Consider the following 14391-nt stretch of genomic DNA (forward strand, 5'->3'; position numbering starts at 1 on the left):
ATGTTTGTCAGCTTTTTGCCTCAGCTCTTGGAGAATTCTGAGTATTAGAGATTTGAATTCCCTATCAGGTAGTTCTAGTGCATTTTCTTCCACTGGAGAGTCGTCTGGTGTTTTATGTTGGATGCCTGCTGGAACCATCCTGTCCTGTTTTTGTCTGATGTCTTCGGGGCATTCAGTAGTTATTTTTCTCATTTTTTGATTATCGATTTGTTTGTTTCGTCCCTTTTTTTTTTTAAATTTGACTATGTCTGAGCAGGCGGACTGTGTGTTCTTTGTTGTTTGCTCATCTGTGGGCACAATACTTTTCTCCTTCTTCTCCAATCGGCAGGGTCAGTCACTCAGATATGGTACGGCAGGGCAGGTCTAGCTGAAGAGGAGTCACTGGGGTGGGTTGTCTGTGGCACTTACTACAGCCACCAGGGCGGGTCGGAAATCAGTGCAGGGCAGGTTCCAGTAGGCCATGCCTATGCTGCTTGGTGGTGTGATGTCAAGTGCACGGTGCAGGTAAGCAGGATGCAGCGGGGAGATTGTTATTTGTGGAGGTAAGATGCATATGGGAGAGAGCAGAGAGGAACAGGAGCCAAAAACATACAAACAAACAAAAAAGAATGCTACAGGAGCTTGCCGTTGGAGTGGAGAGATGAGAGACTATGAAATGGAAGGGGAAGAGGAAGAACAGAAAAGTATGAATAAATAAAAATCAGAAAGATTAAAGAACCGCAAAGTTCCCAGGAATCCACCGGTGCAGCGATGAGGTCTGGGGAAGTCTCTCTCAGGTGTTGCAGTACAGCCTGGCCAGAAGGCGCAGAGGTATACAATGCCAGATATTCATGGAACAGAAAGAGAAGGAAGATATAGAGAGACAAGAAACTGAGTAATGAAGAAAGACAAAAATGGAAAAAGAGGGAAATGAAACAAAACCAATTAAAAAAGAAAAAAAAGAACAAGAAAGGCCCCCAAAAAAACAAAAAGAAAAAGAAAAAAAAATACGAAAAAAGAAATGCCCTCAGGGGTCCCTCTGCAAGTCTGTGCAAGCCGAGGGGGTAGTCACCTTGCCACGCACCACCGCCTGGCCAGAAAGGGCTCCCAACTCAAGAAAAGGAAAAGAAAACAAACAAACTATTCAAAACAAACAAACGAACAAAAGCCCCGGGATCCCACCAGCACGGCAGCCCAGACCGGGAAGCAGCTCCACACTCGGAGCTCCCCAGACCCTCAGGAAGAAGCAAGGATGGAGCACGGAGCCAGGTATTTGAGCGAAAGGAGGGGGAGGTGGTGAAAGGTAAGGAAGAAATCAAAAGAAGCAGAAAAAAAAGCAACACCAGCAGCCAACAAACGGCACTCAGAGAGCCAGCTAGGGCTGGCTGGTGGAATCCAAGCAGCTGGTGTTTCTCGGACAAGAGACTGTGTCCACGGGAAGCAGAGGGGGCCAAGTGTGGGTGAAGAAGGGTAGGGAGTGGGAAAGCATGTATCACAAATTACCGGAGCTCTGCAGCCCCTCAGGAAGAAGCAAAGATGGTGCCTGGAGCCAGGTATTTGAGCGAAAGGAGGGGGAGGTGGTGAGAGGTAAGGAAGAAATCAAAAGAAGCAGAAAAAAGCAACACCAGCAGCCAACAAATGGCACTCAGAGAGCTGGCCCATTCGGGTGTGTGGAATCCAAGTAGCCAGTGTTTCCCGGACAAGAGACTGTGGCCACGGGAAGCAAAGGAGGCCGAGTGAGGTTGAAGAAGGGTGGGGGGTGGGAAAGTGTATATCGCAAATTACCAGTTGTTTTGTCTCCTGCTGGAAGCTCCGTGAAGCTGCTTTCTCGTACCCCTGTTTGCTGGTCTCCGATAGGAGTCCAAGATGGTGGATCCACGCTGCATTAGCTGGTTGGGGACCTCTGTATGAATCTCTCCTCACTCTCCATTCTCTGTCAGTTTTCTCACTCCATTTGGTGCTTGGCTGAGTTGTTTATCTCTTCATTTGATGTTTTAGGGTTTCAGGATTGTTGTTTTCTCTGTTTGGCTTAGTTTCTCGGATCTTTTGTGGAGGGATTGCGTAGTGCTTCTGCCTAGAAGTCCTCTAGAAATCATTTCTTATTGTTTTCCAAGGCTCCCTTGATGGAGGTGTAAGCTGGGGTATCTATATGCTTGTAGCAAGGATTTTGATCCTAAACAAAAAATTTTCAGCCACTCAGACTGACATTGTTCCGTGTTCAAATTTTAATTGTGGAGTTTTTATTAATTTTGTTTCTGTTATTCTCGATATTTCTATACTTAATAATGTTTCAGTTTCCCCACTGTGCCCTCTAAAGTACTGGATAAAGTATGTTTTCCTTGGTTAGAATATCTACTGGCACAATTTGATAAGTCTCAGCTCTGGCCCTCTTGTCATTTTGATTTTGAACCATGAAAGTGTATTAAAAATTTTGTAATCAATAATTTAAAAAATACAAAAAGAAATGAAAAGATATTTGCAAAATAAGGACTTTGTGTTTATGTGTAAGGAAGTTATAATAAAATATAAATATTAAATGAATTTTTAATAAAAGCATCTCCCTGCATAACCACCAAGAGTTTTACTTATAACTATTTTATTCTCACTCCCATGTAGTCCAAACTAGCATCGATAAATTCCCAAATTAAATTTTTCAAATTCTGCTAGATATGATGTACTTCTGTCCACTTTTACAGTTATGTTATTTTATGAATCAGGCTACCAGGTGGAAGCATAACTTGGTCTTCCATTCTGTGGTGGTAAAATTTGAATCGTGCCAAATTCCCTCATAAAGAAAAATAGATTCCCATGAGGCTGACACAATGTCTGAAATTCCCACTATTAACATTGCTCCTTAAGGACTTCGTGGAGACATGCATTTTAATTAGGTTAAGACATTTTATTTCCCTGGTAAATCATTTGCTACCCAAGCACAATCATACAATTTTTCTATCTTATTAAAACTCATTACCACACAGCAGAACCCTGAGGAAATGATATGAGATTAAAAAAAAAGGGCGTATTTCAGAGAAATGAGATGATAGAGAAAGGTCAGATTTATCGGAGTTTCCAGGCTCCAGTGAACACTTCTGTACCAAAAGGGAGCATCATAGCATTTCATGAATCTCTTGTGGTTTCTCCTAACCTCTCCACCAAATTATTTGGGTTGGAGATTTTTGGATTTTGTTTGTTTGTTTTTGTTTTTGTGTTGTTCATTTTAATAACTGGCTTTCTAAGAACAATGTTCACCTACATTGGAAGTGGCCTAGTCGTGTTCTTGTGCTGTTAAGCCATGATATCAGATTGACAGTTCTGTCCTGGTACTGCTGCAAGAACTCACTTTTGCCACACATTTCTGGAAGTTTCTATGAACTCTTTATTACAAAAAACAAACCAATAGGCAGGATGGTAATGACACAGGAATGCATGGAATCCTGGACATGAAAAATAAATAAATAAATTTTATTACACCTACTCCTCACTTATTGACTATCTTGTTATCCAACATTTCACATTTATGAAAATAGTAAAAAAAAATCTACTATCCAATGATTTGCTCATTAATGACATATGTCTAGCAGTAACAAACACCAAGGTGTGAGACAAGAGTAATGATGGCTAAGGTTATGTGTCAACTTGGCTGAGTATGATTATTAGTGGTTTGGCAGATATGTAATGATATAATTTGTCAGTTATATAATTATGTAATTTGTCACTTATGTAATGATGTAGTCATCCCCCATTTTGTGATCTGATGTGGTCATTCTCCATTTTCACATAACACCAATTTTCACTTAACGACGTGATTATGTGAACAGAATGAGAATGAAAACAGAACCTAACCATGTTGATAAGTGAGGAGTAGGTGTATTGTTTTCTGAATATGAAAGTGATACAGACTTTCATTTTTGGGTATATATTTCATTAAATATCCTGAAGCCCCTTCCCCACATTAAAAAAAAGTAAAACAAACACAATCCTAAAAACTCTAGAAATCAAGAAATAAAACAAACGAAATGCAAAATCATGCACACACATAAAAAATTACTGAAATTCAGAGGGATAAATTGATACTGGAGCTGCAAAACTCCTGGAGGCATTTTGTAACCTTTGAAACAAAAGATTTACATTTTCTTAACTATGCAGAAATAGGAGACAAGTCCTTGTTTCCAGAAAAAATGGAAATTGGAGCATATTTATTTGTATAAAGTGGAATTTGCAATAAATTTCATCCTAAGTAAAATGGTAGACTAGTAAAAACTAACTAATCAACACAAGGAGAAGACAAGGAAATTTCTCTGTTTTGACTTGGGCTCTGAGTAGAAAAAAAAAAAATTATCTTGACAAAGGATAACCAAAAGCTAACTGTCATGCAGATTTGGGTTTCAACATTGCACTAGCTGGTTGGCACAAAAGAATCCAAGCTGAGACACTGACATGAACTTTTACTACTCTTATGGCATTCTGGGGCCCTGGGCAGAATAAAATATAAATTCTTTCTGGAGGAACAACATCATATTCAAGAAAATTTATTCTAAGAATGCAAGGATGAATCAATATTGGAATTAATAGAACAAGTAAGCAAAAAAAGTCAAAGAATGTAGACGAATTCAACAGCACCGTCAACAAATTGGATTCAATGAACATCTGTAGAATTTTCATCCATTAGCAATAGAAAACATTTTTTTTCAAGTAGACATGGAATATTTACTAAAATAGACAATATGCAAGACCATAAAATAGGCACTCCAATATAAAAGTATCAAGATAATAAAGACTATACATTCAGATCAAAATGGAATTTAAAAAGAAATCAATACAGAAAGATATCTGTAATATCCCCAAATATATGGGCACACTTTAAATAGTATGTGAGATCAAAGAAAACAAATCAAAAGGTTAAGTAGAAAATATTTGACACTCAATGAAAGTGAAAACAGAACATATAAAAAATTTGTGAGATGCAGCTAATGCAGTGCTTAGAAGGAAACTTATAACATTGAATACTTATATTAGAAAAGAATCAAGATCTGATGTTAATGATCTAAACTTCTACCTTAAGAAGTTACAAAAAGGAGACCAAATTATACTCACGGTAAATAGAGGGAAGGGAATAATAAAAATAAGAGCAGAAATAAATTTAAAAAACATATTAAAAAATCAATGAAACTGCTGTATATATCATTAAAATTGACAAACCTTTGATCAAAAAAAGAAAAATAAATAATAAAGGAAGCAAAAGCACAAATCACCAATATCACTAATAAAAGAGGAGACAGATCCTACAAATTTAAGAAGGGTAATAAGGGAATATTACAAAAAACTTTATGCCAATAATTTGATAATTTGGAGGAACTAAACAAATTCTTTTAAAGACACAAATTACCAAAACTGACTTAAGATAAATTGAAATGTCTTAATAGTCCTATGAAAAAGAAGTTAAATTTCTTTTTAAAAATCTTTCCACAAAGAAAACTCTAGGCCTCATGAATTCTATTAAAGATTCTAAGAAGAAATAATATCAATCCTATAGAAACATTCTTGAATATTGAGGAAGAAGAGGGAACACTCCCCAACTGATTTAATAAATCCAGCATCACCTTGATTTCAAAATCAGAAACATACAAGTAAAGAAAGCTAAACACCAATATCCCTCACCAACATAGACAGGAAAATCTTTAACAATTAACAATTCAAATCAGCAGTATAATAGGTATAACATACCACAAACAAGCAGTATTTATTTCAGAATGCATATATTGTTTAGTATTTGAATATCAATAATTTAATTCACCACATTAACACACTAAAAAGAAATAGCACAATATCATTTGAATAGATGCTGAAAAAATTAGAAAATAACATCCATTTATGATTAAAAAAAAAAAACTTTCAGCAAAGTTGGAATATAAGGAATTTCCTCCACCTGATAAAAGATAAGTATGAGAAACCTAACCTAACAACATACTTAGTGGTGAAAGAATAAATGATTTTGTCATAAGATGGGAAAAAGGCAAGGAAGCCCACTCTCACTATTTATAGTCAACATGGTACTGAAAATCCTAGTCATAACAGTAATACAAGGAAAAGGCATAAAAATTGGAAAGGAAACAGTAAATTCATCTTCATTTCTATATAAAATAATCTTCTTTACCGAAAATCTTAAGGGATCTGAAAAAAACCTTTCAGATAAGCTAATAAGTAAGTTTTGCAAAGTCCAGGATATGAGGGCAATGTACTAGCAAGAGCAACTGGGAAATAAAATTTAAAAATGTATTATATGCAATAGTACTCCAAACTCAGAAATACTGGAAAATAAATTAACAAAGAATACATATAATCGGGACAGCTAAAACTATAAAAAACACTGCTGAGTGAAATTAATGCAAACCTAAATCAACAGAGTTGTATCGTGCTCATGGAAGACATAATAATATTTTTTCCCCAATTAAGGTTTAAAAAAACTCAAAAGGCCATCGAGTCAATTCCACCGCATAAGCGACCCTATAGGATAAAGTAGAATGCCTTGCAGGGTTTTCAGGGAGCAGCTGGTGGATTCGAACTGCCAAACTATTGGTTAGCAGCCAGGCTCTTAACCACTACCCACCAGGGCTCCATATTGAGGTTTTGTTGTTAGCTTATTGTTAGGTGAACGTGGAGCAGGTTCCCACTCACAGCGAACCTACGGACAACAGAACAAACCTGTGCCAGATCCTATGCCATTCTCAACAATCGTTGTTATGCTTGAGTCCATTGTTGCAGCCACTGTGTCAATCCATCTCTTTGAGGGTTTTCCTCTTTTTCACTGACCTTCAACTCCCTCCTGATAACATGTCCAAAACATGTGAGACAAACCCTTGCCATCTGCGCTTCTATGGAGCATTCTGGCTGTACTTCTTCTAAAATATATTTGTTCCTTCTGACAGTCCATCGTATATTCAATATTCTTTACCAACACCATAATTCAAAGACGTCAATTCTTCTTCGGTCTTCCGTATTCATTGTTCAACTTTTACATGCATATGGGGCTATTGAAAACATTGTGTCTTGGGTCAGGTGCACCTTAGTCTTTAAAGAGCATCTTTGTTTTTTTTTTTTTAGCACTTTGAAGAGGTCTTTCGCAGCAGATTTGCCTAAGGCAATGTGTCGTTTGATTTCTTGACTACTGCTTCCATGGGCATTGATTATGGATCCAAGTAAATGAAATCCTCAACAACGTCAGTATTTTCTCCATTTATCATGATGTTGCTTCTTGGTCCAGTTTTGAGGATTTTTGTTTCCTTTATGTTGAGGTGTAATCCATACTGAAGGCTGTGATCTTTGATTTTCATCAGTAAGTTCTTCAAGTCCTCTTCACTTTTAGCAAGCAAGGTGTGTCATCTACATATCGCAGGTTATTAATGAGTCTTCCTCCAATCCTGATGCCCTCTTCTTCATGTAGTCCAGTTTCTTGGATTATTTGCTCTGTATACAGATTGAATAAGTATAGTAAAAGGATACAACCCTCATGCACACCTTTCCTGACTTTAGTATCCTCTTCTTCTGTTCAAATGACTGCTTCTTGGTCTAAGCACATGTTCCTCATGAGCACAATTAAGTGTTCTGAAATTCCCATTCTTTGCAATGTTATCCACAATTTGTTATGATCCACACAATCAAATGCCTTTGCATAGTCATTAAGACATAGATAAACAGCTTTCTGGTATTCTCTGCTTTCAGACAAGATCCATCTGACATCAGCAATGATATCCTTCCTTCCACGTCGTCTTCTGAATTCAGCTTGAAGTTTCTTGCTGATGGATTGCTGTAACCCATTTTGAATGATCTTCAGCAAAGTTTTACTGATTTTTTTTTAATATGCAATGGAATAATTGAGGTTCACACTCAGTAAAATCTCAATCAAAACTCTAGAACACTCTTTTATGCATAGACTGACAATTTTATTGTATAATGTATATGAAACACACAGGCCCTGCAACAGCCATATCAGTTTTGAAATAAAAGAGAACAAAGCAGGTGGTCTTACATTACCTAATTTCAAGCCTTACCATATAATTTGCAATGTACATATAAATATGTACTTTTCTTATATTGGTCCATATGTGTAAATCACTTACTATAAATGTATAGTAATCAGGACAGTAATCTATATAGACATATAGATCAATAGAATATAATGAAGAATGCAGACATAGACACAAAAGTATATTCTTAATTACATTTTGACAAATGTGCCAGTATTATTCTATGAGAAAATTATGATCTTTTCAAGAAATAGTCCTGGAGCAACTGGATAGTTATAAGGAAAAAATATACCTTGGCTATTACATTATAGTGTATACAAAAACTAATTCAAATTGGATCATAAAACTAAATGTTAAAAGTAATATTATAAAATCTTTAGAAGATAAACTTTACAACTCTGGGTAGACAATGTTTTCTTAAATACGTTACAAAGCATATGACTCATAAAAACAAAAATTGATTAATTATATTTTCAATATTAAAGCCACAGATTGGGAGGAATAGTTGCAATATATATCCGAAAATAACTTGTATCCAGAATATGTTAAAAAAAAAAAAAAAAACTCATGCAAATAAATACTAAGACAAAAAGCAATCCATTTAAAAAATGGGGGGATTTCCAGGAGATGATGATGTGAATAGGTCTAAGATCCCAACCATGCTGCATGATCATCAAGAAAAAAGATCTGTAATCTCAACTCTGTAGAACTCTGAAGAGTAAGCGGAGGATTGCAGCAAATAATTAAATCAGAAATGAAAGTGGGACATTACAATGAAGAATGGACATCTCCTAGAAACACGTAAACTACCTAATTTGACTCAAGAAGAAATGGAAAATCTGAATAGACCCATAATAAGTGAAGAGATTTAATCAGTAATCAAAAAACTCCCACAACAACAACAAAAATTCTTGACCAGATGGCTGCACTAGGGAATTCTACCAAACATTTAAAGAAGACTTGACACCATTTGTGCACCAAGAACTTTATCAACAAAATAAAAACACAACCTATAGAATGGGAGAAAATATTTGGGAACCATATATATAATAAGGGTTTAATATCCAGAATATACAAAGAAGTCCTACAACCAACAACAAAAGACAAACAATCAAAAAATGGGCAAGGGAAGTGAATAGACATTTCATCAAAGATGATCCAAAAATGGCCAATAAGCACATGAAAAGATATTCAACATTATTAGTCATTAAAAAAAAAAAAGAAAAAAAACCCAAGCCTGTTGCTGTCAACTCAATTCCGACTTATAGCAACCCTATAGGACAGGGTAGAACTGCCCCATAGGGTTTCCAAGGTGGATTTGAACCGCCAACCTTTTGTTTAGCAGCTGTAGCTCTTAACCACTATGTCACCAGGGTTTCCAAAAATAGAGTTTCCAAGGAGTTGGTGGATAGGAACTGTTGACCTTCTGGTTAAAAGCCAAGCTGTTAACCATTACACCACCAGGACTCCTCATTAGTCATTTAGGGAAATATAAGTCAAAACCACAATGAGATGTCTATGTAGTGTTTTTACATCCTCACCCCCCACCATAATCATCAAAGATTATTTCTTTTTGTGTGTAAACTTTTTCCTGAGTTTTTACGGTCGTGGTCTCATACAATATTTGTCCTTTTGTGATGGACTTATTTCACTCAGCATAATGCCCTCCAGATTTATCCATGTTGTGAGGTCCTTCGCAGTTTCATCATTGTTCCTTAACATTGCATAATACTCCATTGTGTGTATGTACCATAGTTTATCCATTCATCTGTTGATGGGCATCTAGGTTGTTTCCATCTTTTTGCTATTGTGAACAATGCTGCAATGAACATGGGTGTGCATATGTTTATTTGTGTGATGACTCTTATTTCTCTAGGATATATTCCTAGGAGTGGGATTACTAGATCACATGGTATTTCTATTTCTAGCTTTTTAAGAAAGTGTCAGAAACCTTGGTGGCTAGCGGTTAAGAGCTACAGCTGCTAACCAAAAGGTTGGCAGTTTGAATCCACCAGGCGATCCTTGAAAACCATATGGGGCAGTTCTACTCTGTCCTACAGGGTCACTATAAGTCAGAATTGACTTGACGGCAACAGATTTGTTTTTTTGTTTTTGTTTTTGTTTATAAAGGAAGCACCCTATTGTTTTCCAAAATGGTTGTATCATTTTTACATTCCCACCAGCAGTGCGTAAGGGTTCCGATCTCCCTGCAGCCTCTCCAGCATTTGTTATTTCCAGTTTTTCGATTTGTGCCTGTAATGCCTGGGTGAGATGGTTTCTCATTGTGGTTTTGATTTGCATTTCTCTAATGGCTAGTGATCTAAGCATTTCCTCATGTGTCTGTTGGCGGCTTGAATGTCTTCTTTGGCGAATTTCCTTTGCCCATTTTTTAACTGGATTATTTGTCTTTTTGTTGTAGAGATGTTGGATTTTCTTGTACATTTTAGAGATTAAACCTTTGTCTGATTTGTAATAGCCAAAATTTTTTTCCCAGTCTGTAGGTTCTCTTTTTACCCTTTTGGTGAAGTCTTTTGATGAGCTTAAGTGTTTAATTTTTAGAAGATCTCAGTTATCTAGCTTATCTTCTGGAGTTTGTGTGTTAATCGGTTATGGTTTGTATCCTGTTAATGCCGTGTATTAGGGCCTCTAGCATTGATCGTATTTTTTCTTCTATGAACTTTATAGTTTTGGGCTTTGTATTTAGGTCTTTGATCCATTTTGAACTCCTTTTTGTAGTGTGAGGTATGGGTCCTGTTTCATTTTTTTGCAGATGGACATCCAGCACCATTTATCAGCACCGTTTGTTAAAAAGACTGTCTTTTCCCCGTTTGATGGACTTTGGGCCCATGTCAAAGAGAATAATTATCTATTATGATAATACTAAACATTTCAGAAGAACATTTAATGACATGGGGAAGTGCTTATAGTATATCAAGTTAAAAAAATCTATTAAAATTATATACACCCAATATAAGTTTTTTTAAAAAACATCATTAAAATTGTTCATATTGAAAAAAATGAATAATAGATTTGATCAGACACTTTAGAAAGAAGATATTTGGCCAATAAGCACATGAAAAAATACTCAACTTCGTTATTTATAAGGAAATAATGCAAATTAAATCACGAGGTATCATTACACATCCAGTAAAAATGATAAAATTTAAAAGACTGATTAATACCAAGGGTTGGCAAATCTGTGGAACAAATGGAAATTTCATACTGGTGAAAATGTAAAATGCTACAGTCGCTTTCCAAAGAACAGGATCTTCTCCTGGCACCACTTTCTTGGTGATATGAGATCCCCATGTCTCTCTGCTGGCTTCTTTTACATCTCAAAAGAGATTGATTTAAAACACAATCTAATCTTGTAGATTGAGTCCTGCCTCATTAACATAATCACCACTAATTCTGCCTCATTAACATCATAGAATTAGGATTTACAACACGTAGGAAAATCACATCTGATGACAAAATGGTGGACAATCACACAATACTGGGCATCATGGCCAAGCCCAATTAACACATATTTTTGGCGGACAAAATTCAATCCATGATATTTAACATGGATGCATCTCAAAAATATGCGGAGATAAAGAAATCAGATACAAAAAAGTACATATTATACGATTCCATTTATATAAACTTTAGAAAATTAAAATCTAATATCTTTTGAAAGAACAAAAGTCAGTTCCATCCTGGGTCCAGGCATGAGGAAGGGGACGGAATTGATGAGGAAACATACAGGGAAATTTTTTCAAAGTGAAGGAAATTTTCTACACGTTGATTTTCGTCGTGGTTACGTGAGTGTATAAACTTCTTCAAACTCCTGCAACGTACATTTAATGTGTGCATTCTATTGTGTGTTAATAATATCCCCATAAGTTTACTTCTAAAAAAATGAATGAATGAATGAATATATGAGAGAATAAAAATGTGAAGCAATATAATTCCTAAAGGCATATAATTGAAAACAATTTCCAAGAATAACAATGGGCCAGAGCAACCTTATTATTCAAAACGTATTAAAAAATTAAATAAAAATTTGAGTGTTTGGGGATGCATAGAGTTCATAATTGTATACAGAAGAGCCAAGATTGATGACTGTGAAAGTTAGAATAGTGGTTACATTGTGTGGGCAGGGTGAGCGGGACAACTAGGAAGCTTTAAATTGGAAATGGGCGTGCTAAGCTTTCTAGCGTAATGACAAGAATTCTACTGCTTGATCTGCATGGTGTTCTCCTGATGGTCCCTTTATAATAATTTAAGCTGTTGGTTATATTTTATTCACTCCTTTGTATGTGTATTATTTTTCACAATATGAATAAGAAAAGCCAAATCTGGCTGCCTCCACACCAGCCTGCTGTCAAATGCCCCCCCTTTCACACACACATTTCATAATAACTTTGGTTTCCCCAGAGTTAAATCATAATTTAATAGCATATGAAAAGTACTTTTCTTTTACACTTTTGCATATTTTCCAACGGTGATTTGGGGAGAGGAAGCTGGCAACCTGTAGTAATTTGTCATCTTGGAAAGAAGCAGGATCTCTATCATGTTTCTTTGATTGGGCACTTAAACTTTTTTGATTACCTGATTAACTATCAATCCTGACTGAGTTTAATCAGAGATCTTCTACTATACCTACATCTATATCTATATAAAACAAAAGTGGGGTCATAGTATAGATAAAGTTGGATGTCTTATTCTGCATTTCATTTAATGTTATCTCATAAATATTTTCTCGTATTATTAAATATTTTAAACATTATTTTAGTGACAATATAATGTTTAAGCATATGGATGTATATGCTGCATTTTCCCATTTTCCCATTCATTTTTAGATAATTTGGTTGCTCATGACAATTCTAGATTAACATCTTTGTGCATAAAAATCTGATTATATACTTAGAATAAAATATTAAGTGTAGAATTATTAGGTTAAAGTTAAATGAGGAGCCACTGAGTTAAAGATATATATACTTCTAAAGTTTTTCATACTCAGTACCAGATTTTTTCTGGGTACCTTTTAGCAATTTAAACTCTTAACAGCAATATGTGAGAATATCTATTTTAGCATACATAGCAGGTGCAATCATTTTTAAAACTTTCCCAATTTGGGGGGTAAAAATTATATCTACTTAACTTGCATATTTTACTGCTATTGAAGTTGATTTTTTTAGCTCAGTGCCGGAGAGAGAAGGCTGTGGGGTTATATGTTTCTCACAGTAAACATAAAGGACAATATTTAATTGAGTGCTCATGATATGTAAAATATTGTAAAATATATTACATGTATTTTCTCATTGAAACCTCACAAACCACTGAGAATACCCCCTTTCTACTGGTAAGAAAACCAAGGCTTAAAACAGTGAAATAACTTTCCAAGTCAGAAAAAAGTTGGAACTAGTCCTCAAATCCAAGTCGACCTGACTCCAAACCCCATCATCTTAACTACTGTGCTATACTGCTGTTGTCAGATTATAGGAAACATAAAAGTTTATCTAGTGAGACAAATGCTTTCCTGTCTCTAAGTTCTAGAAGAACTTTACTGTGTGGATGTTGAGTAACTATGACAGATAATGTCTTCAACCCAGGTTTTACGGAAAAAAGAGTAACATTTTTTAAATGGCCATTTCTTGTATCAGCCTTTGATAACAGCTCAGTTCATAACACTGAATCATACCTTAGTGCAGGCGTTTCTATGGGCAACTAGGTTGATAGAGTTCGGATATGTTGCTATCTGTGATCACTTTGGTTCAGGACTGTATTTGTCATATGCCCACCATAGGGTAGAGCCATAGAGAGTCAGAGGCAGGGCTTAATTCTGAAGAAATATCAGGCAATGTCAGATTCTATGACAGAGGAAAATCATGCAGAGAAGTCAATGTGAGTTAGCAGTTATCTGTCCTCAAAACATCCAAGATAGTCCTGTAAAGGAAGGCCAGAGCTGGGGACTAAAGCTGGGTCGAGTACTATCTCAATGTGAAACTCTAAGAGCCATGTGGAGGTAAACTCTGCCAACTCAATAAACCTCAGAGGGACGTGAGGGACTTCAGAAAAATGTGTGCCTGTTTTGCCACTGTGTCCGAGTACTCAGCAAAGTGCTGGGCATAATGCTCAAATTAAATAAGTATTATGAAATAAGTGAATAAATGAAAGAATGAATGAATGATTTCCCAAGGCCATAATCTTTTTGTGTGTGGATGTGTGTGTGTTTTAAAGAATTGTGCATGCATCTTCCTGGTCAATGCGTTATTGAAAGTTTCAGACAAAATATGAAGATTTGATTTTGGTTTAATTTTCTTTAATAACTTTCAGTGACAGGAAATTTTCCTGCTATTAATACTGGTAATAATTTTACTTCTAAATACAGGGACTGTACTAA

Source organism: Trichechus manatus, unplaced genomic scaffold (assembly GCF_000243295.1).
Source record: "Trichechus manatus latirostris isolate Lorelei unplaced genomic scaffold, TriManLat1.0 scaffold00110, whole genome shotgun sequence".
Lineage (NCBI taxonomy): Eukaryota > Metazoa > Chordata > Mammalia > Sirenia > Trichechidae > Trichechus > Trichechus manatus.